At 38.4% G+C, this 24,849-nt stretch overlaps 1 protein-coding gene across 1 annotated transcript in view; it reads left to right on the top strand.

The window, feature by feature from the left end:
* Positions 1–1,185: 1,185 nt before the first annotated feature.
* Positions 1,186–24,849, top strand: part of SMIM14 (small integral membrane protein 14) — a 66,939-nt gene continuing 43,275 nt past the window's right edge. Inside the window, exon 1 of the mRNA XM_059067110.2 lies at positions 1,186–1,771. The gene's annotated coding sequence lies outside the window, so the exon portion shown is untranslated. The remainder of the gene's footprint in view (positions 1,772–24,849) is intronic.

The raw sequence follows: 24,849 nt of genomic DNA on the forward strand, positions 1-24,849 counted from the left end.
AAGAGTGCAAAGTAACAGCCAAGTAGCTGGACTTCTATCTACTTGTAATCTGTTAATTAACTAGGAAACACTTTTGAGTCTTACCAGAAATTTTCATTTTCTAGAAAATTTTACCTGCTTTAATTAAAAAGCTCTTCTCTTTGTTTACCTACCTTTATCTAGAACAGGATTTTCTAAGTCCATGTGGCATTTTATGAATATTTTATTTTAAAAGCACAGCAATTATTCCTACGTAGGTTATTCTAAAAGAACTCAGAGCACAAGGAGACTTGGCAAAATAAGCAGCCAGACATCCCCAAAAGATTGTCCTCAGGTCTTGCCTCCAGCTTAGTCCCAGGTCCCCTCCTGGATGCCTGTTAGCTCATATGCTCTAGAGCTGTTTTGTCTCATATGGTGGTCACCAGCCACACCCAGCACTTGCAATATTCAAAGTCTAAACTGAGCCTTGCCCAAAGTGTAAAATACACACCCGATTTTGAAGATTTAGTATGAGGTAAACATTAGTATCTCATTAATAATTTTTATATTGATTATATGTTGAAACTAATATTTTGGATAATTAGGTTAAAGTGTACTATTAAAATTTTTTTAAAAAGCTCTTGCAGATGATACTGATTTGCTGAAGGTGATTCAGCTAGTTGAGGTGATTAACCAAATACTGAGGTAGAAGTCCAGGTTCAGGTTAGGTGAAAAGGTCAACTCCGAGTAAGGAAGACAGTTTCTTACAACTATCCTTCACCTCTCTTGCAGGACAGGCAAGTAGGCACCTTCGTGAAATCTTTGTTTGGAACTCACACTTTCATTTCACCACTAGTCCCCCTTTAAAGTCTGTCAATTCATGGACCCAAGAAAACAACAGAGTAGAAATCTCTTGGGTCCCAGTTGTTTAGCGGGGAAACTGAGAAGGTTAGAATGGAGAGTAGGAAGCACCAACTTAGTTTACAAAGAAATGAGGTTCTTACACCACAAGTATTATCCTTATTTCAATCCCTAAGGTCAAAGCAACAAAGGTTTGAGCTGACTGCCTCCCAGTTCCCCACTATCTCTCGATCAGCCTTTAATACTCCTCTTGAACTGATTTTTAGTCATCTTTCTGGATGCACTGTTAGGGAGGGTACAGGGGAATAACTGCCAAGTCTGACGTACTGTTGTACATATAAGACTAAATCCCGATCCTCAATTTTCACCTGGGCCTGAGTGATCGAAAACAATCTCTACATGTCTCAGAAGACATCAACTTGCGCCCACGTCTACCGCTGCCCCCGCTATTCTAAAGACTCCGGCCGAGGAAAGTCATCAGCTCAGGCAAAGAGAGACACACTGCAGAGGACACACAGGCCACTTCAACAGGCGCCGTGCCCTTCCCTCTCCATATCGGAGCGGTTGTCTCCACCCCTCCCAACCGGAACTACAACCCCCGCGCTGCACGCCCGCACGAACCGCGTGACGCTCACGCCCGCCCCGCCTACCCGGACCTACTGGGCAGGCGCAGGGCGCGCGCAAGCTCGGCAAGCCGCCTGCTGAGGGTCTCGGGCCGTTGCAATCTGTTGCGCCGCCGCCCGCGGAAGCCGGCAGATCCGGGTCTTGTGGCTGAGAGTGACGTGGTCAGTCGAATCAAAACAGAGGAGGGGAGGAAGCAGCGGTCAGGAGCGGCGGCGGCGGCAGCGACGACTGGAGCAGCTGCAGCGTTCCGGAAGCTTCAGGCGGTCTTTCTGCCGAGGCTTGGTCCCGGCCCCCATCTTCCCCGCCCTATCGGTTGTTGTCTGGGCGGGTGAGTGTCTGCCCCTTCTCCCACCGCCGTTTGCCGGCCCACCTTCCCCTCACCCCGGTTTTTCCTGGTGGCTCCTCAGGCTCTGGCGGACTGCGGCGGCTGTGGCAGAGCGGGGCTGCTTCTCGGGCTCGGTGAGTCCCCGGCTGGGCTGGCGACTCTGCACCTGGAGAAGCCCGCTGCTGCCGAGCCCGCGTCCCCCGGCGAAGAGCGAGGCGGAGAGCCTGAAATTTGGCTTTCTCTGCAGGAAACCAGAGTCGGGACTTGGCAGGGGAAGTGGATGGTAGCCAGGGATGGTTTCATTTTTAGGGCAAGCAGTAAACTCGGGTGGAGGCGTATAATGGAGTAAAAAGAAGAGAGAGTCGTAGCTGGAAGGAAAACCCCACAAACCTTGAAATTCACACTATATCATTTACCTCTGTTCCTCAGCCTTTGCCGGATTTGATGAAGTCAGTAGGATACGTCCTTTGTTGTGATTAATGAGACTAGAAAGCTGCCGTCCAGAAAGCTGGAGCTTTTAGCCCTTACTGTGCTGTGAATTTGAAGGATTCCATTTTTTTTGTTTGAGTAAGTGGAACCAGAGCCGACAGTAAAGAGGTAGCACCCTTTATTGGAACAGATAAAGTGCGATAAACTGGTTACCAGAGTACCTGAAGTCTCATGTTGCCATTTAAAGCCAGTTTTCCAAAGTGGCTGTTTCTGTGTGTTTTTTTAGCCAAGATGATGTTTGTTAGCCGTAGAGAATCAGTAGGATGTTTTCAGTTGTCCTAGTTTGCAAAATCGAAGATGTGGCCTTACGAGAATGTCTTGGCTTTTTATAAAGTCGGATGAGCTCCCTGCACGTAATACCTGTGTTTAAAGAGATCTTCCAGTTTTTGTGTTACTGTCAGAAACCATTGGCAGCTGTATGTAGAATAACTTGGATGGCGTAAGACCTTTCAGACGTAGTCTCGAGACCCTTAGGAGGCGTTCTCGTTGCCCAGTCTATGGACCTTGCAGAAGGCTTGTGTTCCCTTCCACTTTAGATGACCGGCCACGCAGATTGCTCTAGTGTAGCCTGCTTCGAGCCCTGCCGCTCTCCGCACTTTTCCACCGCAAGAACGAGACCGGAAGAGCAGACCTCCCTTTTGTCCTAACTTAGTTTTAAAAAATAGAATGTTTTACCCCAGAGAACTCATTAATTGAGGTGTTTCTTTAGCAAACGGCAGGAAAGAAAAACAGAGCTATGTGCGAAATTGATTGTCACTTATCAAATCCAGGTCTTAGGAATTTAGACTACTCCCTTGAAGGGTATGTCCTTGTGTGGCATAACATGGACCTTTCCTAACAAATTTCTTCTTCCGTGTGTGCAACTGGGATCTTTTTTTCTTAACACCACAGTTGGAATTCAGCTGATTTACACACAAACGAAATTATGTTTTCTTGAAGTTCTTTTTTTTTTTTTTTACCTTTTATGCTAACGTATAACTGAATATTTTTGTTTATATGAAATAATTAGTGATAATTGGAGACAATGTTGATTAAAGCAGATAAGCAAAAAAAAAAGAAGAAAATAAGTCATCAATATTCTTGCCATCCAGAGATCACCAGAATGTCAGCAGTGGTTTTATATCCTTCCAAACTTTTTTGCATTTATGTATTTTATACAAAAGTGGTATCATACTGCATATGCTTTTCTGTAACCTGCTTTTCCACATAGTAGTACTTCATTTTTGAGTAACAGAGTTTAAATTTTTGCAGATAGGGACTTGTAGACCTTAACTTTTAGGGAATATTCACTGTATGTTTGCCACACCATAATGATTAAAATCGTGGTTCTAAAAGATTTCCTTTCAAATCTCTTATGATGCTATTGTAAGATTTATGGAATTAATATGCACTGTGTGACAAGGCTCTGCTTGTTTAACTCTTGAGAGAGCAGGCACAGAATAGCCTGAGATGACAATATGGAAGTTTAAAAAGTTTTTGTTCATTTAGTGATCTGATTCAGGTAAAGGTTTAGTTCTATTCCATAGCTGCTATATACTCCAAATACTGACCTGCTGTCCAGGCTTCTGGGAGTAAGATCCTAAAAGATTTTTCTTTACTTTACACACTTAATATTCTTTATTAACATTGAGTCTTGGATGTGTGCCCATTTAGTCCAGTGCTTTATCAGTGGTGCCAAAAGAGAAGAAAGTTTCCTCTTCACCTCAACATCAAAGGATAAGTACATACTACAAAGTATCCTAAACATGCTAATAATGTATTGGGGTCTGTTAGTCATAAACTTAGCTAAATTTGCCTTAAGTTACAGTGTTCAATATATATTCTAGATTTGTCCACTTCTTCCCATCCCTGCTGCTACCACCTTTGCCAGCTAACCATCTCTCACCTGGCTTACTGCAGCAACCTCCTGGTCTCCCTGCTTCCACTTTGGCTGTCCCCTTGCCACAGCCTAAGGGATCCTTTAAAATGTAAATCAGATTGTGTCACGCCTTTGTTGAAAAGCCTCTCATCACATTCGGAATGAAATCCAAACTCTTTACCAAGGTTTGCCAGGCAGTACATGTTTTGGCACTGCCTTCCTCTCTTATCTTGTATCCGAATGCCTAGATTAGTTCCCAGGAGCCTGGTCATGTCAGTTTCTTCCTGTGTCCAGGGGCAGTAGCATTGTCCCAGGAACTTGCCAGGCTTGTTCTTGCCTCAGGGCATTTGCACTTGCTGTACCCTGTGGCTTCCATCTTTTCCCAGATCTTCCCATGGCTGATGGAGATCTTTTCCCAGATCTTCCCATGGCTGATTCCATCGTGTCATTCAGGTCTCAGTTCAGCTGTTGTCCCTTCACGTAAATTGCCCCCACAATTATCTCACCGTTCTCTCTTATTTTCTTTATTCCATTGCTGTCTGGAATTTCCTTATTTTTTGTATTCTATCTCCTCTACTAGAAGTTAAACTCTGGGAAGATGGGGACCTTGTCTGTCCTTTTCACTGCAAAGTAAGTGCTCAATGCATGTTGGTTGAATGAATAAACATGAACACATCTGTATCACTCTTGAACGTACTATTTTAAACCAGTTCTTTCTATGGAAAAACCCTAATTTTCAGCTTCTTTTTGTAAGATTGTACCTTGATTCTCCAACTTCAATAGTTCTTGATGTTTGGGCCAGAGAACAGTCACATTCTACTTTAGACCTATAGAATTAATCCCTGGGAGGAATTGGTCCCAGGTATCTGAATTTTCAACAAGCCCTTTAGGTGATTTGAATGCGTGTCAAAGTTTGAGAATGTGTTAATATTTTATTGGCTTTTCTCTGGGAGATTTCTTCTTGCTTTATAGTAGTAATGATAGCTGTCATTTTGGGGAACACGCTGTGTCAGGTACTATGCTAAAAACTCTTAGCATGTTTTTCATTTAACTGTAGAGCATTCAGATGTAGGCATTCCAGCTCCCACTTTACAGATGAAAGAACTGAGACATAGTAAGTAGCAGAAAGTTGGATTTGATCCCATGTCTGTTTTCTTAATCATTGTACCCTACTGCCTCTGAACTACAGTGTTTAGAACTGTACACAGTACTTTGGTTTTGATAGGCCATGTTTTTGTTAAGGCCAAAGTAATGTTTTCTGTCCCGTTTCCAGTCGTGTCCTTAATGAAGTCCATTGTTCTGTTGGTCTTTTTGCCTGAGGTTGCATAGCTGTTAGATGACCTCAAGAAACATTCTGCAAAGGTCTTCTTGCTTTGTTGTATTGAATTTTCAGAGCCTACCAGGTTTAAAGTAAATTTGGAGTATTTTCTCCTTCCTATGCATTACCTTGCATTCCACACACCAGAAATCCATCTATCACTTTTTACCTGCTGGTATAGTCATTTGAATTCTTCCTACATTTTAAAAATTGATTTGGGTGTTTTAATATTTGGACAGCCATTGGATCATCATAAACTGAATAGATTTCTCACTGCAAGACCTCTTTCCAAATGAGTAAAAAAAAAAAATTTGAATTGATTGATACATTAATTTGGAGCTGTTAATCCAGAGAAATACCAGTTGTCTTTACTCTCTTCCTAGTCTTGAAGCCTAACTATGTTTATCTGTCGAAGCTCAGGTCATACATGACCTTTAGCAGAGCTCTATCCTAATCCACCTCAGGATTCTGTAAAGAGCCCTTTGTGGCTCCCATCACTTCACCTTCCATATTATCAGTAAATTGTCTGTGGCTCTCTGGCCTATTCGATTGGGAGGCCCATGAGGTCAGGGAGAACCAATTAAGCAATCTGTAGGCTTGCTAATGGAATAAATAAATGAAGAAAAATCACAACTTTACCTGTATCTGTAAAAAGCAGTACAATGCTAAAAGGAAGTACAGTATTTGTAATAATCTTTCCCCATATAATGTAATAAGACTTAGAACAAAAACTTCAGTAAGACACTAAATTGTCTAAATTGATAATTAATAGTGATATATTAGTATACGAGTTGTAAAGACTTTGAAGAAAATTAGACTCCCGACTGTTACATTGTGGCTTATATTAGGATTTTTTTTTTAATTAATTAATTTATTTATTTTTGGCTGTGTTGGGTCTTCGTTTCTGAGTGAGGGCTTTCTCTAGTTGCGGCGAGTGGGGGCCACTCTTCATCGCGGTGCGCGGGCCTCTCACTGTTACAGCCTCTGTTGTTGCGGAGCACAGGCTCCAGATGCGCAGGCTCAGTAGTTGTGACTCATGGGCCTAGTTGCTCCATGGCATGTGGGATCTTCCCAGACTAGGGCTCGAACCCGTGTCCCCTGCATTGGCAAGCAGATTCTCAACCACTGCGCCACCAGGGAAGCCCTAGGATTTTTTTAAGATTGTAAAACTCCTTAGACAAATACTACTACAGACTTGTGAGTAAAGGTATTCTTTTGGTGTGTGTTTATGTGCATATTCATATTTTGGCCTATACAAAAAGTGCTAATCATCTGAAATGGTTGGGCATATGTCAGTAGATCCTAACATAGGTAAAGAAAAGCTTGGGCACTTCAAAGGCATTTTAAAAGAGGGCTGAAAATTATTTGAGTCTGAAATTTAAAAAAAATTACCTGTCTGAATATCAATAACAATGGCATTTACAATTCATGGAGTATATATGCCAGCCTCTTTACTTTCTTTACATACTTCATGTTTAGCTTACACATCGGCCTTCCAAGTCAGATATTGTTACCCCTAATTTACACTGGAGGAAGCAGGCTCTGGTTAGGTAAGTTGCTCAAGGAAAAGCCACTGGAACTGTTGGGATTCAAACCCAATTTTCTTTGACCCAAAATTCATATACTTTATATTACAACAGTGTTGACCAGTCTTTTTGTCTTACAGAATCATGGAAGTTATAACAAGTAAACCTACTTGTTCTGGCTGTCAAAATATGCTATTAGAACTGTGATCATGAGTAGTTTTGTTCTATTTAAACCTAAATTGGATATGCATTTCTAGTAGTCCCTCTTTTTTTTTTTTTCTAAACATAAAACATGCTTGTTACTGAAAAGCTGCAAAGGATAGTAATATATAGTCAGCAACAAAGGCTATAATCCTGTCATTCAGAAGTCATCTCTGTACATGTATTTCCTTCCAGTCTTTTAAAATTCATCTTTGGTACAAATGAGATGTAATACATAAGCTTGTATTCTTTTTCAGGGGTTGTGGAGGGGGTTAACATAGGGAGCTCTTTACTGTGGCCTTAGAAAATTTCTAAACTTGATTTTAACTGGCTGCATTTTATAAGATGTTTTGAATAAACTGGTTTACTCGAAGTTTTCATTTTATGTTGGACATGAATGTAGTTTCCAGTTTTCACCATTATAAATAATGTTGTGGTGAACCATGGCTTTAAATAGTCAACCAACCAGTCTGATTATTTAAAAAGTCATAATTATGACATTTAAATGATTTGAAATGTGATTCAATCATAGTTCAGCAAGTATATATAGCATACGTATACGTGCAGTCCGGTAAAATTTACATGAGAGTTTTTAATAGAGGTTGCCTCTGAGGAGAAGAGAGTACCTTTTACTTTTGCTTTTTTTCCCCAACTTTCTGTATTTGAATTTTAAAATGTGATTGCTTTCAAAATTAAAAAAAATGTTTAACTCCTTGGAAAAGTGTATATTTTTCTATACTAAAACCAGTTTTTAGGTGTGTAGTAGGGCTTATATTTTGTTTATAACATTTTAAACTTCATTGGTTTTGTTTTGAAGAAAGTTACCTTCTTGTTGCTTATTTTCATATTGAATTTTCATTTCCTTTTAAATTTAGGTTAAGAACAGATGTGAGTCTCAGTTTTGTAAAAATACAGAATAAAGCTGGGTTTTGCTTGACTGCACTCTGACAAGTATTTCAGGTGCAGCATTTTCAAATTTTAACAGCTAATAAAGATGCTTCAAATCAAGTTATGGATATAGTAAGCATCTTCTTCGTAAACGAATACTTAGAGGACAGTGTTCTGGTTGCTATCTTGTTTTAGCTTATACTTTTAAAAAACAGTAATTTTTTTCAAATAGTATGTATTTTGTTGCTTTGTACTCTGGGCAAAGGTAATGTAGAAGAAACTGACTTGCTTGAAATTTAGAAGACTTTTTTTCCTGTGGTGCTTACTCAAGTTTCATTTTTTTTTTTAGTAACATTGCTTTCTTTATCACAGAGGTTCTAAGCAGTTTTCCTGTCATCATGAATGGCAGTGACGTGCATCTACGTGCAGATATGTCATCTAGGCTATAGCATGGGTGAGAGAAGCTGTGAGTTACCTGAGTTGGGAGAGCAGTAGCCATAACTCCTCTCTGCTTCCAAAAATCATATAGGCAAGGAAGTGAATGGGAGTGATACTGAGAAAAAGTCTTGATTCTGCTGTAGCTTATTTGAATGGTGTAAATCATTCACAGATTTGTAACATCACTTGTGATATACCTCAGAATTTCAGAACATACTAGTATTTTGTAATACAGCTATTGAAAGCTGGTTTTTTAACATTTGTAAGTAATTTATATCCACTATGACTTGGGGTCACAGAATATGGAATTTTTATATCATCTGTTGAATTTTTCTGTTTCTAACTTATAAAACACAGCCATTTTTCCTGAGTTTAAAAATTTTTATTCAGAATATGATTAAGTAGGGGCTTCCGGGGTGGCGCAGTGGTTGAGAGTCGGCCTGCCGATGCAGGGGACACGGGTTCTTTCCCTGGTCCAGGAAGATCTCATATGGTGCAGAGCGGCTGGGCCCGTGAGCCATGGCCGCTGAGCCTCAATGTCCCGAGCCTGTGCTCTGCAACAGGAGAGGCCCGCATACCACCAAAAAAAAAAAAAAAAAAAAAAAATGACTAAGTAGTACTCGAGTAGAAATTTCAGAAAATACTTTTAGAAGATGAAACTTTGGGTTAAAATATTGAATATAAACAAAAATGATTCAGTTGGAAAGTTTTCCTTTGTTTGACCATTTATAATAAATTTTACCCCTGGATCTTGAGAGAATCTATGAGATTGTTTAAGAGCAAATAACAGCTAGGGAAGGACAGGAAATTTGTAGGTGAGGGACCAAGGTTCAGAACAGAAGACTTCTTTCTTCCCTTTCACTTTATGCAGAAGAGTGATAGCTGAGCCCCAGGAGAATACAAACACCCCAAAGCAGTATACAGAGAACTTGGGCTGAAGGTTGAAGGTACATTTCAAATCTAAGGGCTTAAGAGTTATTGGCTCAGAGCATTTTACAGTTTATAAAGCACTCTTACAAATTCTCACTTGATGAACAACGCTTTAAAATAATAGTTTCAATTATCACTCTTGTTTTATAGATAATCTGAAGTCACAGGCTAATTTATCCATTTCTCTGTAGTGCCGTAACTTAAGTCATTTATCTGAGATATATTCTTTCTGCTATCCCATGCTGTTTTTAGCAAGTGTTGCCTAAGGTGATTCCTAGAATACAATCAAATACAGGTAAGGGAAAAAAGGGTCGCAGAGGAAAGTAAAGGTAATGTCTAAGATGTAAGAAAATAGGGTCACATTAATGGGGAATTTCCAGAAAAGTGGTGGCAGCCCTGGGGTGGACCTTTAACAGAGTCCTGTTCTGCAGAGACATCAAGGAATTGAGGTGAGTAAATTCTAAATAATCTTGAAGAGTTCAGCTTTTAATAAAAATGGGATAGAAATTAAGTTAGTGAAGTAGTTCTCCTTTTGATCTTTCTCCAGAGAGATTATCACAGAAGTCATTTGTCTGTGACATTTATTTTGGCCATTAATTATGTACTGGTGTGTGATTACATCATTATATGAATGAATTATAATTAATAATTAACTTGACTGCAAGCTCTTGGAGGTGGGGCATGCCTTTTATTTCTTCTGTATCCTCCTCTGAACTCTTCTGCTAGTTACCTAGTCCCCTGGGGACTTGTTAGATACATCCTTTTCAGGAAAGGAGAAATGAGAGAAGACATGGGTTTGAAGCCCACCTCTACTGTGTGACTTTGGGTAAGTCACTGACACCCTCTGGGCCTCAGTTCTTTCCTCTTTAAATGAGTGGATGAGAACTGGTGCATCCCCAGAGTTTTAAGTAACACTTGTAAAGTTTTGGTTTGTTGAATATAAATAAAGACTTAGCATCCTCTAATCTGTACCTTATCTATACAGTGATATCTTGTACAGGCCTCCTGGTCATACTGACCTTGTTTCTTCTATAAATTCCCATTCCCATTCTATGAAAAATGAACATTTTGTTGTCATTCTTTCTAGCCTGCTCCAGTCTCTTCCTTTGGAATAGTATGCCCCCTGAAAGATGTATCTATAAGTTTTTTGTTATCCTGTAAAAATGTTTTATGGTATGTTTTTCAGAGGTGGTTTTTATTGTAGTTTTCTCTTGTAAATAGCTAATTCTAGATGGGCCTGTTGACTTGAAAAAAATGTACAACATAAGAGCTGTGAGTTTAGTTTATTCAGTGTCTTACTGAGGACTATAGCATGGGAGACAGCCTCTCAGGTAGCTCTGAGGAACCGTTTCAACAAGGTAAGGGAGAAGCTAGTGGGTGTGTGTGTGTGTTTATATATATATATATATATATATATATATATATGCAGTCAAGTGAAAGGTTACTGCTAGTCGCAAGGATCAGATATCTCAATTTTAGTGCTTTTCTGTGCATGGGAAGATGCAAGAATCTGGGTTCATTGGAATTCTTCCTTAGATATGCATTTTTGACTATCTAGGGGCCCATAAATCCAAAACACAGAATGCTCATCCTAAATTCTTTCAGTGTGTACTTATAGGTCAGCAGTGGTTGTGGCTAATGATTTGATCCTTATAGAACTGGAATGATAGGCAACATTTGTTTACAAACAATATATGGTCACCCTATTGGATCAATTTAAGAGCATTATAAGGAATTTGTAAGTGTAATTGCTTGGCTATTAATGTGAATTTTAAAAATTTGTTATGATAGGGACTTCCCTGGTGGCACAGTGGTTAAGAATCCACCTGCCAATGCAGGGGACACGGGTTCGAGCCCTGGTCCAGGAAGATCCCACATGCCATGGAGCAACTAAGCCATGTGCCACAACTGCTGAGCCTGCACTGTAGAGCCCACGAGCCACAACTACTGAGCCCACGCGCCACAAGTACTGAAGCCTGCGTGCCTAGAGCCTGTGCTCCACAGCAAGAGAATCCACCGCAGTGAGAAGCACGTGCACTGCAACGAAGAGTAGCCCCTGTTTGCTGCAGCTAGAGAAAGCCTGCGTGCAGCAACAAAGACCCAAAGCAGCTTAAAAAAATAAATAAATAAATAAAAATTTGTCATGATAGAATTCAAGAAGTCTTAACTCCTAAGCATAGAGAATTATGGTATTTAAGGTACATAATGGTGTTTATTTCAACATTTAAATTTTTTAAATGACTTTAACTTCCCAGGCATAGCTTTAGCGGTTTTTAACAAATAAGCAGTTGACTGATTTGAATTTGAGTCTGCATCCTTTCCTTGCCCTCTCCCCATCAGAGAATCAGAGATGCAAATGTAGTTTAAGAGAAAAGTATGTCACTAATAAGTATTAGGAAGTTAGTTGATGGTTATCTCATTTCTATACTGCTCTAAAGTTGTGTTTATAAGAGTGAAACAAGTATAACTAGCATGATTGGTCATATGTGACAGATGTGGAATGAGTCTTGGTCAGGAATTTACATTGTGGCTTTCTGTCCAAGATCTGGCTCATACTGGATGGATGTGTGATCATGGTCAAATTGCTAGCTTATCGAAACCTATTGTTAAGATATGAAAGTAGTTAGATAGCTACAGGCTATGGCTATGTTTGATTGAGGTCCATTTCTGTTAAAAAGAATAAAGCAAATGAATATGTTACAAAGAAGTATTGGATATGAGTGAATTTGAACACCTTATTGCATTGAGATGTTGAGTCATTTGATAAAAGTAATCCCAACAACTAATTACAGCATGTTAGTACATAGTACAGTAATGATAGTTTACTGAAATTGATAGGCAAATATTTTGTTCTCCCTGTTTAATATGAAAGGTAGCCAGAGTTTTGGGATAGCTCTGCTCATTTGGTTAAGTTTTCTAATTGGCTACTGGGTAAAAACTTGGGATCAGAAAGCTATTTATAGAAAAAATATATTTTTTAGAGGTGAGTAATTACCCCTTTGATATAATTGGGAATAAGGTTAAAAATAGACAGCAAACTCAAGTATAGTCTCCCTGAATGTCTGGGGGGCAGTTCCAGCAATTTCTGGCACATATATTTCACTTTCTTGGTTTTATAACTTTGGAGCTTTAATCAATAGCACTGACGCTTTTTAGATAAACATGCATAGAATGCTTCTTCAGAGTTCCCCATTTCACTGACTAGCATCTCTATTTTCTGTCTTATAAAAACAAATTGTATGCATTCTAAATTATTACTCTGTATTTTGCCCTTGCTCTGGGTTTTTAATTTTTATTATTTTTTAAGATTTTTGTTTTTGATGTGGACTATTTTTAAAGTCTTTATTAAATTTTGTTACAATATTGCTTCTGTTTCATGCTTTGGTTTTTTTCCCCTGAGGCATGTGGGATTGTAGCTCCCCGACCAGTGATCGAACCCACACCACCCCCTGCACTGGAAGGCGAAGTCCTAACCACTGCATCACCAGGGAAGTCCCTGTTTTTAATTTTTAAATGGGAAGAGTTTTGATACTGTTCTTGATCACTGTAAAGATTTGGCTATTTTGAAGAGTGATTTTATCATAAATCACCTTTTTAAAATTACGGTAGAAAGATAGTTTTCATCCTCTGACCTTGAGTTAGGTTTGGTTATCCCTACTTTCTCAAGAAGAGCCCTATGTTTGCGTGGGGAGGAAGAAGAGTTTTTGTGGGGAGGAAGAAGAGTTTTTGTTTTGTTTGTCTATAAAAATGTATTTCTAAAAAACTTAGGTATGTTTGAAATTTTTGGTACTAAAAGGTAGAATAGTATGCATCCGTATGTACCCATCAACTGGCTTCAACAATTATTCAGCTTATGGCTGTTTTATTTCATCCATACCACCCCCTTTGGACGATGATTTTCAACTGGATTCCAGGCATAAAATCTCTTTTAACTGGAAATACATAGTGAGATCTCTCAGAGATAATGACTCTTTTCAGATGTGTCAGTTGACTTTGTAGTTATGTTAAAAAAAATTAGTAATTCCTAAATGACATTTAATCCAGTCAGTGTTCAAAGTTCCTGGTTGTTTCATAATTGTCCTTTTGCTAGGTTAGTTTGAATCAGCATTCAGACAAGGTCTCTACGTGGCATTTGATTGTTATAATCTCTTAAATTTCTTCAACTGTAAGCGTATCCCTGCCATCTCTTAAAAGTTTTGTCTAGGGCTTCCCTGGTGGTGCAGTGGTTGGGAGTCCGCCTGCCGATGCAGGGGACGCAGGTTCGTGCCCCGGTCCGGGAAGATCCCACGTGCCGCGGAGCGGGTGGGCCCGTGAGCCGTGGCCGCTGGGCCTGCGCGTCCGGAGCCTGTGCTTCGCAACGGGAGAGGCCACAACAGTGAGAGGCCCGCATATCACAAAAAAAAAAAAAAAAAAAAAAAAAGAAGTTTTGTCTATTTACTTTTTACCACTATTTATTGAAAAATCTGAGTTAGTTTTCCTTAGTTTTGCTGCATCCAGCATTTTTCCTGATTTACAAGAGTTAATATATAATCATTATATGATATTGAAAGATAAAATATACAAAATGAAAACTAAAATCCTGTCACCCAGAGATACCTCAATGATAGTTTTGGTATGTTTTCTTTCAACTTTTTTGAGTGTGGTTTTTTTTGTGCTTTTTAAATATGCGCATGTGCTTTGCTTATTTTTATATCCTATTTAATATACTTTTGTGTTGTGTTTATTTCCCCATGTCATTATGGAGGAAAATGAAACATTTGGCTGCATAATACTTCACAGTATGTGTCATAATTTAAATATTTCCTTTTAGCCAGAAATTTAGATTGTCCCAATTTTTCACTATGATAAAGCTATGATAACCATGTTAGTACATAAATCTTTGTATTTCAGATTTTTAAAAATTTTTAAATTTTTGGTCGTGCCACACAGCATGCGGGATCTTAGTTCCCTGACCAGGGATCCATCCCGCACCCGCTGCAGTGGAAGTGTGAGTCTTAACCACTGGACTGCCAGGGAAGTCCCTTAGACTTTTTTTAAATGATAGAACCTTAGAAGTGGAACTATTCACAGGACATGAACATTTTTTGACTTCTGGATTCGTATTGCCATAAAAGTTATAGCTTGTAATCTCAAATGCAGTCTCCACTTTAAGAATCTGTTTGTATATGCTCCATGTTATTAAGATGTCTTTGCTTGTCGTATTAATAGAATGTGGTTTTTTAAAAATTCTTTGGCTCTTTTAATTATATTTGAGAATTTTTTTATGCACACATTTTTATGTTGTAAGTTTGTTGATATTTTTCATTGTGTGTATCTTTAGGAAATTCTTCCACTAGAGGTCATAAATATTCACCTAAATTGTCTTCTGGAATCACTGATGGGTGTTTTTTCCTTCTTAATTGCTAGCAGATTTTCATAGGGACCATTTATTAAAATGTTGATCCCGTCCTCATTTATTTGTAATTCAAGTTTTGATATATAAATATATATATGGTTGGTATGTTCAGAAAATTCGAGAAAAAAGAATTGATTTCCTATTTACTGGGTTGTAATATTATCTCTTATCTCTCTCCTCCCTCCACCTTCTTTTTTCTGCCTTCCAGCTAAGTATGTATCCAGCTGTCTTTGATTCTGAATGTGCCTTGGGAAAAAACCTGAAAGAAAACTAGTCTCATCTTCATCTGTTTTATTTTCCTTGTTTTATGTGTATTTTTTAAATGAATTTTAATATGAATTCCCATTTGCTTTTATTTAAAACTCAATTTACCAAACATTACCAAAACATTATACCAACATTAGTAGTTTGTGATATATACTCTGTTGTTTCAGTATTTTGATTCTCTTAATTGTTAAAGCTTCCACCAGAGAATGAGTAGAGGAAGGGAAAGGTAAAACATTGAAAACTGATTTTACAAAGAATGATTACCCAGATTTAGGGCAAAGGTTGACTTTAGAGGTATCCATTGTATGGTCTGTTTATATACTTGGTCATTTCTCACTGATAATGGGATTTGGTTTATTTTGTAACACATTCACTTACAGAGTTTAGAATACCTTTTTTTATATATTAATTCTAACCAAGAAATTCAGTGATTATGGAAGGTCAAATAGAGGGTTAAAATAATTTAGCATGTTCAGTTCAAGAGAAAAATTGAAATGTACTTATTTGTCCCTAGAGCTAATGCTTCTGGTATGGGAAGAACAAGACGCTTACTCTAAGGTTATTCTTTTTAAAAGTTAATATTTTTTGAGTAATTCAGAAGACACAAAGCAGTATATAGTGAAAAGTTTCTTTACTACTTCTGTCCCCTAAATGCTTAGGCCCTCTTTGAGAGGCAACCAGTTATATAATTATTTTTTAATACTAAATTCTTATGGTTTTAAACCATTTGCAAGCATCCATAGAAGAAAATTTATCTGTGAATTACTAATGCAAGGAAGTTCGGCATCAATCTTTAGTATTTATTTTGGATAGAATCTTTTGTTTACATGTATATGTAAATGTTTACATATGCGTACAAATTTATGTGCCCATATGTAAATATGTGATTTGATTTAAAAAGTAAAATATAGAAAAGTAGGAAAAGAAGAAGAAAAAACATCTGATAACCTTAACAGAATCAAGTATAATCAATTTAATGTAGAATACTTCTTCCCTAGGTTTAAGTTCTAGACACACAGTAATTTTACATACTTTTTTCCCATAACTACAAGAATTTCACATTGAGCCTACTGGGTTTCTGACTCATTTCTTATGAGGGATATGAATTTCTTAGTTATATTGCTCTTGGAAGCTGGAGCAGGGAACTAACCCTTATTGAAGACAAGAGGATATGAGAGGTTGGCAAGAGTAGGGAGGTTAAATAAGGGTACATATTTTTATAATTCAACCTTGAGAAAAATAAAGGAAAAATCAAGCTGCAGTATTTCTGGGTTCTTAGAACTGATTGCTCTTCTTGTTTTGATTTTTTTTTTTTTTTTTTTTTTTTTTTTTTTTTTTTTTTTTTTTAGGGAGGATTGGATCTGAGATGTGTAGAGGATAAGCTGACATTTTATTGTTTTGAATGCTTGTGTGGAAAAACAAAAATGCCTAATACACAGCACTCTGCCTCTAATCAAAATTAATTTATAAACTTTTTGGTAGAATTTCTTTGAGGGCGATCCCCTAAAGTTTCTGGAAAACAACGAATGTTTGTGGAATTAATAGTACCTTACCCAGGACTTGGCGGTTCAGTGGTTAAGTCTCCACGCTTCCACTGCAGAGGGCGCAGGTTCGATCCCTGGTTGGCGAACTACGATCCTGCATCCTATGCGGCATGGCTAAAACAAAAAACAAAAAAACAAAAATAGTACATTACCCAGTATTACTAACTTAAGTAAAATGTCAGTGCTGATCTTTTTTTTTTTTTTGCGTGCTGTGCTGCACGTGGGATCTTAGTTCCCCAAACTGGTGCCCCCTGCATTGGAAGTGCAAACTCTTAACCACTGGACCACCAGGGAATTCCTAATCTATTTCTTTTTATCATTTATAAGGACTTTCCTAGGATCACCTGGAAGTAGTGGTAGTCTGTTTTGTCTCCTCTGCTTTGTAGGCTTTTCTTGGTTTTTTTTGTTGTTGTTGTTTTGTTTTTTTAATGTCCTTGACAGTTTTGAGGTGTATTGGTTAGATATTTTGTAGAATTCCCCTCAGTTTGGGTTTGGTTTTTCTCATGATGAGATTTGGTATTATGGTTTGGGGGAAGAATACCACAGAGGTGAAATGCCCTTCTCATCACATCATGTCAAAGGGTATGTGATATCAACATGACATATTAACATGATGTTTGCCTTGATCTTTTGGTTAAGATAGAGTTTGCTAGGTTTCTCTACTATAAAGTTACCTTCTCCTTCTGAATTCTATTCTTTAGAAGTGAGTTACTAAGTCTAGTCCACGTTCAAGGGTGAGTGAGGGTTAAGCTTCACCTCCTAGAGGGTGATAAATCTACTAATATTAATTGGAATTCTATAAGGAAGATTTGTCCCTTTCGCTCCTGCTTTCCCCTCCCTCTGTGGGAGTATTTTGAAGCAAACCACAGATAACACACATCATTAATAACGTATTTATAGTTCTTGATACATATTGCCAAATCCCTGAAGGGTTGTAGATGTTAACTGTAGGACTAGCAATGTATGACTGAATTTTCATGGTACTTTTTTGGTGTTTTTCTTTTAGGTGAAAGGTTACATTTTTTTTTAGAAGTGAATTTTTTAAAAAATTTATTCATTTTTGTCTGCTCTGGGTCTTCACTGAGGCGCACAGGCTCTTTGTTGTGGTGAGCAGACTTCTCTAGTTGTGGCACACGGGCTCTGGAGTACATGGGCATAGTAGTTGTGGCTCGTGGGCTTAGTTGCGGTATGGTGTCTTAGTTCCCTGACCAGGGATCGAACCTGGGCCCCTTGCATGGGGAGCATGGAATCTTAACCACTGGACTGGACCACCAGGGGAGCCCCAAAAGTTTACATTTTAATTTGCATTTATTTGATTTACTTAGGGTGACCTTTTAAAATGTTTGTTAATTAGCTGTAGCACCTCTTTTTTTTTTTTCCCCCTCTCACTGCCGGGGCCTCTCCCACCGCAGAGCACAGGCTCCGGATGCACAAGCTCAAGCTCAGCGGCCATGGCTCACAGGCCCAGCCGCTTCGCGGCATGTGGGATCTTCCCGGACTGGGGCACGAACCCATGTCCCCTGCATCGGCAGGCAGACTCTCAACCACTGTGCCACCAGGGAAGCCCCTGTAGCACCTCTTTTGGGAATTATCTTTTCCGTTGGTCTTTACCTATTTTAAATATTTTTTAGAGACTTTCTTGGCTATTTTAACACTTTTGTCTCTTAGACTTAATTATTTACTTACCATTTTCCTTACTGGCCCTTCTTTTTTTTTTTTTTTTTTTTTTTTTTGCGGTACGCGGGCCTCTCACTGTTGTGGCCTCTCCCATTGCAGAGCACAGGCTCCGGACGTGAAGGCTTAGTGGCCATGGCTCACAGGCCCAGCTGCTTCGCGGCATGTGGGATCTTCCCGGACCGGGGCATGAACCCGTGTCCCCTGCATCGGCAGGCGGACTCTCAACCACTGCACCACTAGGGAAGCCCGGCCCTTCATTTTTAATCATCTTCAGGGTTTTGTCTTTTATTCAGATCTCATGACCACATCATTCATGGTCCTGTTGTATTCTTTTAAAATTTTTGTTTTGTTTATGTTTTTTGTGTAGTACGCGGACCTCTCACTGTTGTGGCCTCTCCCGTTGTGGAGCACAGGCTCCGGATGCACAGGCCCAGCGGCCATGGCTCACGAGCCCAGCCGCTCCGCGGCATGTGGGATCTTCCCGGACCGGGGCACGAACCCGTGTCCCCTGCATCGGCAGGCGGATTCTCAACCACTGCGCCACCAGGGAAGCCCTCTTTTAAAATTTTTATATCTTTCTGTTATATTTACCTACGTATATAATAAGGAAATTTGCTAGCTATTGGTAAAGCAAGAAGTAAACAAGTAAGGCTCTTTTAGGTAAAAGTCATGTAATGGTAGTTCCATTCCAAATTAATGTGAGAACTATTGTGGGTTAATCTAGCATAATCTAGCAATAATCTAGGATTATTAGCTTTAAAAATTCATGACCGAGTCTCCCAAGCATTTTATGTTAAAAGTACTTTTAAAATATTTACTATTTTGCAGTGTGTTACAAAAAAACCATTTCAGGGCTTCCCTGGTGGCGCAGTGGTTGAGAATCCGCCTGCCGATGCAGGGGACACGGGTTCGTGTCCCGGTCCAAGAAGATCCCACATGCCGCCGAGCGGCTGGGCCCGTGAGCCATGGCCGCTGAGCCTGTGCGTCCGGAGCCTGTGCCCGGCAATGGGAGAGGCCACAACAGTGAGAGGCCCACCTAGCACCAAAAAAAAAAAAAAAAAAAAAAAAAAAAAACCATTTCAACCCATTAGAAAATTACTTTTATAATTTTGAAACCTATGTTGACATTATATTTTGGGAATTTTTGTTACCCCTAGGTATTCGTAAAATACTTTCTTTTAAGAAAGAATAATTTATTTTAAAAAAGAAACTTAGGAGATAACAGCTTCTTACAAAGATGTATCCCAAACCAAATATTTACTTCTGTAAGAAGAACCAAGATGAACTTGCACACACACATACAAATGTATTAATGCTTTCCCTCCTAAATCTTTAATGCCTGGAAGACTTCTTTTTTTAACTTCATGTTAGTGCTTAACACCTATGGCAACAACAAATAGCTCTAAAATAAAAGCTGAAGTAAAATTGTCAAAAGAAAAGTCCAGGGTTTATGTTTATCCTTCAGTTCTAGCTTGTCCTTGGGAGAAGTTAGTAAGTTAAAGCATTAAAGAAAATGAAAATACTCTCCAGTTAATATTTCACATTGTCATTGGGTATTATTTCCAGTTGCTCTCTTGTGATTTTAGATCTATTTTTCTGTGATTTGCAGCTCTGTTAACTTTTTAGCTAATAGTCTGATAGATATTTAAATAGAAAAATTTGTCAAAATAGACCCTTATAAATCTGGCTTTGGAGCCATCTAGAAGAAAGGGAAACAAATAATGTATAACAAGTTCTCAATCTTACTATGACATAATGGACTAATAATAATATAAAGAGCTCCTAAAATCAACTAGACAAAAAAAGAGTTTGAAAAAGAAGACATATAGATGCCAATAAACTTGAAAAGATGTACAGCCTCATTAGATAGAAAATAAAAGCAATGAGACATATTTTGGGGGTCTGACGTTCTGGCAAAAATTTTTTTTAACGTTATAGCCATACATTATTGTACTATTAGTGATAGTAATGTATGTAATTACTATGCTATGCAATTAGTGATATGTACTATGTGCTATTGATAGAATTAAAATTGGTAAAGGCCTTTTGTGAATGCCCTTGGACCTAGAGATTTCATTTTTTTGTACTTAGTCCTACAAAAATATGGGCACAAAGATGTTTGTTGCAACATTATGTTAACAAAAATGTTGGAAAGGCCCTAAGTTATCTCTACTAAAGGAATGCTAAAATTGTATGTTTGTGTTTTGGACTGTTATGTAACCATTAAAAGGAATGAAGTAGAGCTTTATATATTGGAAGGTCTCCAAGACTTTTTATGTTATAAAAAAGCAAGTTGCAGAACATGTATAGTAAGATCTCATAAAACCTACCAAAATGATGGGTATAAATACATATAAAAAGACCTGAAAGTATTCACACCTGGCTGTTAACTATGGTACCTCTTGGGAAAGGGAGTAGAATTGGGGAGAGAGGAATGGGAAGGTTGGCATTCGTCATTTTACTCTCTGTGCTTCTAGGGGTACCACTGATACTCAATATAACTGGTAATGTTGCTGTTTTACAAATATTTGCTACTAAGAATATTTGGCCTAATCAAGAACCACTTTTGAGAAGTTTATTTCCCAAGGAATCAATCCTGTATGTAATAAGCATGCAGTTCCATGGCATAATCCTAGAAAACACAGTAGTAGAACTACAGTATCTACTTTTCCACTTTTTCCAAAGTTATAAACAGGCAGTTAAGTTTGACTCCCCAAAGATGAAATAAGGTAGGTTAAACCTACCCAGCATGAGCTGGAGAGTTTAAGGTTCTACCGGCAGATAATAAATTGGTTAACAGCACTGGAAAATTCCTTCAGCACATACAGAAACAGGATGACTCAACTGACTTATTACAGCTGAACTCTACCAGGAAAGTTTTGTTAGTTGTAGTTGAAGGAAGAAATAACCTGGATCTGAGGGATATGAGGAATTAATTGCATTTGCCCTCCCAAGATACAGAATGGATTATTTTACTGCTTTCCTGTGCTAAGAGTTGTTTAGGAGTGGATGGTTTGAGAGCTTTAGATGTATTTTGTCCTTTATGCTGCATACTGTAAACTCTTGCTTAATCTACTCCCAGAGTCAGATTGCTATGACAAATATTCATTATACTGGGAAAATACTGATAAGTTAAATACTTATTATGGTAAATCTTAAAATAGAAAAAAGTAGAAATGTATAAAAGCTCTCCAGTACCTGTCACTCAACTTCAATAATTATCAATTCATGGCCAGTTTTATTTCTTCTATGCCCATATTTACTTCCCTCTCTCCTCTCCAGGATTATTTTGAACTTTTTCAGTGCACTATTCTTATTTTTATGACTTAGGCCTTTTGTGACCAATTGGAGTAAAGCTGGTTGTCTTCAAGTGTCAGACCCACGTCTTTGACATTATTTAGCATTGTTCTCACATTAGGGATATATATCGAGGAGGTGAGTAACTCCTCTGAAACATGAAAAGCAAAAGCATTGTTTTAAGTTACTTTCTATCAAAAGCCTCTTCTAGGGTTTCCCTGGTGGTGCAGTGGTTGAGAGTCCGCCTGCCAATGCAGGGGACGCGGGTTCGGGCCCCGGTCCGGGAAGATCCCACGTGCCGCGGAGCGGCTGGGCTCGTGAGCCATGGCCGCTGGGCCTGTGCGTCTGGAGCCTGTGCTCCGCGGCGGGAGAGGCCACAGCAGTGAGAGGCCCGCGTACCACACACACACACACACACACACGCACGCGCACACAAAATAAAGCCTCTTCTAGGCTGATTTACGAGAATTCTGACTCAGTAACCCAGTTTTGTCTTACTCAGGATAGAGCAGTTTCTTAATGTCTCTGGACACCAAGGGATTTAAATGTGGGGTGGGATTGGGTGAGTTTTTTGCTCTAGTGCTTAGCTGGTGATGTGCATTGACACTTGCTCTGAGGTCCTAGCCAAAAGAGGACTTTCCGTTCTGTTTTTTTAAAAAGTAATTTTAAAGTAGAAACTATTAACTGAAAACTGTATAGTACGTAAAATAGCTCAAGTTTACATGCAGAAAGTTCCACAGAAGCATACCACTATTGAGCAATGTCCTGTTTATAAATGCGTTTTCTCATTTTACTGGAGACTAATTAAGACCAACAGATACTTTAAATTCTAGCTGATATACATGTTCCTGGCATATATAGATAAAGAGAAAATAAACATTGTTCAAAATTCAAAAATATTTATTCATTGCTATGGCTTAAGCAATGAGGGAGGTGTTTAGAGACAGAGTGATGACTAAAATAGGTTCCTGCCTCCAAGCTGTGTTTTTTTTTTTGGGGGGGGTGGTTGTGGTGGAATCTAATTTTGTAAGTCAAATGGATTAAAAAGAGACTAAAACAGCTGTTTTACAATTTTTATGGGTGATAAAAAGAAGTCTCCTTTTATAAAAGTCGGTTTGTTAGTACTTTGCATTTCTGTGTTCAGGGGCTGTAGAACTGGATAGACATTGGGCATTTTAGTACTTGAATTTTATTTTTAAAAAACTTAGGACTGTATCTTTTAATTTCAACCAACATCTTATTGGCTTGGCAAGGCATTGAGAGGGAGGAAGGACCAGTATTTGTAAGTGGACACCTGCATATGTCCACACCCAGCACAGTCTGAGCCTTTGTTTCCTTATGGACAGTTTGAAAAAACAATTGAGAAAGACTTTCAGGGGTGAACTTAATCTACATATAAGAGTAGATTATATATTTTTTCAGGGTTTTCTGTGTTGGATATGTACAGTCAGTTGTCTAACATGAAGGCTAATCAATTTTTAAAAAGTGTGGACACAGAGTGGCCTCAGACAAAACTGTGAAGTAGTCAGAGTTTGTGTTTGGTATTTCCTACCTTCTGGAGAGTAAAACTCTTCAGCTTAGGTTGCCTGCAACTCCGCTTCCTTCCCCTTCCAATCCCACCTGCCCTTAACTCAAGCAAAAAGATATTAAATGGGAAGTAGGATTTCCCTGACTGTTCTGCAACTAGATTTCACCTCAGTGTATCTTGGATGTTTCCCCAAATCATCACATAGAAATTTGACTCATTCTTTTCAACAGCTGTATAGGATTTCAGGTACTCATACTATTATTTATTTAATTAGAGCTACATAAATAACACTTAGAATTACCATTTTTGGCTCTTATAAAAAGTGTTTCAGTGACCATTCTTATACAAAAATTTTGCATGCTTATTTGGATATGGATATCTAAGTTATCTACATAAATTTTCCAATTTTCTGATAAAAGTGATGTTTAGATTTGTACTTCTTCCATTTTGTATTTGCTTATTGGCTCTGTTTTCCTGTGAACATGCTCTTTGCTCCTTATTTTGTTAGATTGCAGTTTTCATATTGATTTTTCAGTTATCTGTAAATTAAGGAAATTAACCCTGATATGTGTTGAAGTTTTTTTTTTTTTTTTTAAGTTCTTTGTTGTTTTATTTTACAGTATATTTTTGGCTTATAGAAACTGGATATCATTTTTGGCTGTCAAAATTATTGATCCTTTATAGGTTCTTGGATTTATGTTCTTCTACATGTATCCCAGTGGCCTTCTTGTAGTTATACATTTGTGACTTTTTAAATTAAATTTTTTCCATATTTTAAAAGTTTCAATATATAAGTACATAGTCATTATAAGCAGTGTTTAAAAATTGACAAAATGAATGACTGTCCCCCAAATTATATTCCCTCCCCCAGAGCTAACCACTCATTAATTTTTTTTTTTGGCGGTACACGGGCCTCTCGCTGTTGTGGCCTCTCCCTTCGCGGAGCACAGGCTCCGGACGTGCAGGCCCAGCGGCCATGGCTGACAGGCCCAGCCGCTTCGCGGCATGTGGGATCTTCCCGGAGCGGGGCACGAACCCGTATCCCCTGTATCAGCAGGCGGACTCGCAACCACTGCACCACCAGGGAAGGCCCCACTCATTAAGTTTGATGTATTTTCTTCCAGTCCTTTTGTATGCATCATACTTTAATTTAAAAAAATAGACAACTATTCCACCATTTCTGAATAGTTCATGGTTTAAGATGGCACCTTCATCATATTCTAAATTCTAAATAGTCCATGGTTTAAAATAGCACCATTTTAGAAACATAGCTGAAGATTTTAGCTCTGATTTTTACTAAGAAATTTCAGACAGTAAACTAGGACATTTTTCAGAGTGACAATATGTATAAAATCAAACCTTTGGATATGTAATCTCTCACAGAAAACTATATTTCAGATTATTACACCTGTGCCATATGTACAACATAGTAGTGCTTTGAAGTTCCTGTTTTCTGGAATAAATGACTTTAATTTTCTTGTCCATAAATAACAAATAAGTAATTCTTGCTTAAAAGATTCAAATAACAAAGGAACATATAATGATTCCATTTATATGAATTGTTTGTAATAGGCAAATTCATGGAGACAGAAAGCAGGATAGTGGTTTACTAGGGCTGGGAGGAAGAGAGGGAAGTGAGGAGTGATTGCTAATTGGGTATAGGTCTTGTTTTGGAGTGATGAAATGTTCTAAAATTGTGGTGATGGTTGCACAGTTCTGTGAATA

The sequence above is a fragment of the Kogia breviceps genome, chromosome 6, assembly GCF_026419965.1.
Source record: "Kogia breviceps isolate mKogBre1 chromosome 6, mKogBre1 haplotype 1, whole genome shotgun sequence".
NCBI lineage: Eukaryota > Metazoa > Chordata > Mammalia > Artiodactyla > Physeteridae > Kogia > Kogia breviceps.